General features: G+C 38.6%; 1 non-coding gene across 1 annotated transcript; it reads left to right on the forward strand.

The window, feature by feature from the left end:
- Window positions 1-1,988: 1,988 nt before the first annotated feature.
- Window positions 1,989-2,095, forward strand: LOC137217704 (U6 spliceosomal RNA). The gene has a single exon (XR_010940206.1). It is a non-coding gene; the product is annotated as a U6 spliceosomal RNA (small nuclear RNA).
- The last annotated feature ends 665 nt before the right edge of the window (window positions 2,096-2,760 follow it).

Consider the following 2,760-nt stretch of genomic DNA (forward strand, 5'->3'; position numbering starts at 1 on the left):
TGATGAGTCACTGAAAATGTGAACCTATCTACAAAAACAACACTAATGCATACTAATAAAGGCAATGAAGAGAATCCCCAAGTCTCTTACATTCATCTTTGACATTTACTAGGTTGTGGGTATACCTGGAAGGGACTGACTTTTCAGCTGATAAAATATTAGTAACATGGAAACATATTCCACCTCAGTGCCCATGACAGCTATTTCCTGTTCTGAAATGTGAGCTACCCATAGTCAAGTAGAATTTACTGATAATATTTTCTATTATGTTAGTGTCTTAATTTCCAGGCAGTATCCTACATCCTTGTATATATACATACTTGTCTCTCACAGATAACAGTTTGGTAGACTAGCTAAGAGTCAGAGGTTACTGCACAGGCAAGAACACATACAGGTAGGATCTGACTATTTCACTGGTTTTGTAGCAAAGCAGATTTGTTGTTGTTGCTGTTGTTAAAGACCAATAGCCAGGTCCCAGGATGCTCAAGGATGGGAGAGGAAGCAAAATCATTTGATTGATAGTCCTGTCTCTGGAGATGAACTGTGTTCACTGCCTTGAGTGGCCTTTATTTGGTATATTGAATTTAGGTACTGTGAGCTGATAGGATGTGGTGTGAAACATATCTTTTTCTTTTTCTCCTCAAGTATTTTCCTAAGGATGAAGAAGTCTGAAGACTTGCAGCGTGATCAAATATGCATGCAAATGTATTTCCAATTGTTATGAATATAGGTAAAGAATATAGGTAAAGAGACAATTTATTTTCAAAATCATAAGAAACAATACTCTGTCTAGACCCTATCATTATGGTTGATGTTTAGAATTAAGTACTCTGTGATACCACAAGGAAAAGGATGCTTTGAGAAAGTTTTCCTGGTGCTCTAGATCCCCAGTCTCTAACTAGTATTCAGATAAAGTGGACAGGGGTGAAGAGACCCATTTTTTATTCTACTACTAGTTTTATGCCTACTGCTGAAAATTCTGTAACAATCAAAAAGAACAAGTGGGATCCCTACCAAACTCTGACTTTAATTGAACACTTCGAATATGGAAAACTTCACAATCTATCCATTCAATGCACTCCATTTTCAGATAGCTATAATCACTAGAGAGCTCTTGGATTAAATTTACAGTCATATAGGGTATACTGCATCATGACCTTGGACTCCCTTGTTTTTTACTCTATGCTTCTGGGTTTGGAGCCCATATAGTGCTGTGAAAGACCCCCTGGGACCAGTCTCAACTCAGAGGTCACTACTGCATGTAATATAAGAGACATTGCCCAGGTACCACTTCGGATATATTTTGTGTCAAACTGCATCCAAATTTATGAAGAAATATCAATTTGAAGCCTACGAAATAAAACTCATGGGATAGATCTGAATCTTTTACGTTTATCAAAAAAGAATTTAAGCTCAATAAGAAAAAAGGATGGTATTCCAGCTAAGTCAGGTAAAACATCTGGATTTGGGGCTTCCCTGGTGGCACAGTGGTTGACAGTCTGCCTGCCGATGAAGGGGACACGGGTTCGTGCCCCGGTCCGGGAAGATCCCACATGCCGCGGAGCGGCTGGGCCCGTGAGCCGTGGCCGCTGAGCCTGCGCGTCCGGAGCCTGTGCTCTGCAACGGGAGAGGCCACAACAGTGAGAGGCCTGCGTACAGCAAAAAAAAAAAAAAAAAAAAAAATCTGGATTTATGGGATGATGTTTTTCTTATTACTTCATTCCCAGCATGATACATATTAAAACTATTTTGCTCAATGTTCTGAAGCAGACTCTATATCAAAAGTACAGTGGTGAAGTTGTTTAGTATATTACTGCAATGTTATGAATCAGCACCAGTTGATGGAACTCTTAAAAGTAATGAAAGACAGCAAATGTAATGATCTGTGGTCTTTGTCAATGTTCATTGGTTGAGTCATGAAAGAGCTTTACAAATATTTACTCCACCATTATCTTCAATTCGAGATTTCCTTTAAAAAAGGGGGAGGGGTGCTCGCTTCCGCAGCACATATGCTAAAATTGGAACGACACAGAGAAGATTAGCATGGCCCCTGCGCAAGGATGATGCGCAAATTCATGAAGCGTTCCATATTTTTATGTAAAATAGATAGCTAGTGGGAAGCAGCCACATAGCACAGGGAGATCAGATCGGTGCTTTGTCTCCAACTAGAGGGGTGGGATAGGGAGGGTGGGAGGGAGACGCAAGAGGGATTAGACATGGGGATATATGTATACGCATAGCTGATTCACTTTGTTATACAGCAGAAACTAACACACCATTGTAAAGCAATTATACTCCAAAAAAGATGTTTAAAAAAAGGGGGGGGGAATACTTGCCAAATATTCAGTAATCAAAGCCAAAATTGATGCTATGGTTTACATTTTCTCACCAGTACTACATTGCATCTCAATGAGATGGAACTGAAGCTCCAAGGAAAGGAAAAGCTTGTGACGCAGCTAGAGAGGTACACAATTTTATACGCAAATAGAAACTTTTCAGAATTTATATAAATAATAATGACATTACACATTTTCCTATCCTGAATCAACACGAAGGTATTAATTGTAATAGACAGCGTTATATACATTGACTGCAAAAACTACAAGACAAATGTGAAGAACATTTTGTATATATTGGTACACTGAAAGTACTTTCAACTTATGAAATACTCCCTTTGAATTCCGTATTAATAATACTGAGTTGATACAAGAATTAGTGAATTTAATTCACTTGGACATATGTAATTTGAAATCGATGAGT

This window comes from Pseudorca crassidens, chromosome X, assembly GCF_039906515.1.
Source record: "Pseudorca crassidens isolate mPseCra1 chromosome X, mPseCra1.hap1, whole genome shotgun sequence".
Taxonomy (NCBI): Eukaryota; Metazoa; Chordata; class Mammalia; order Artiodactyla; family Delphinidae; genus Pseudorca; species Pseudorca crassidens.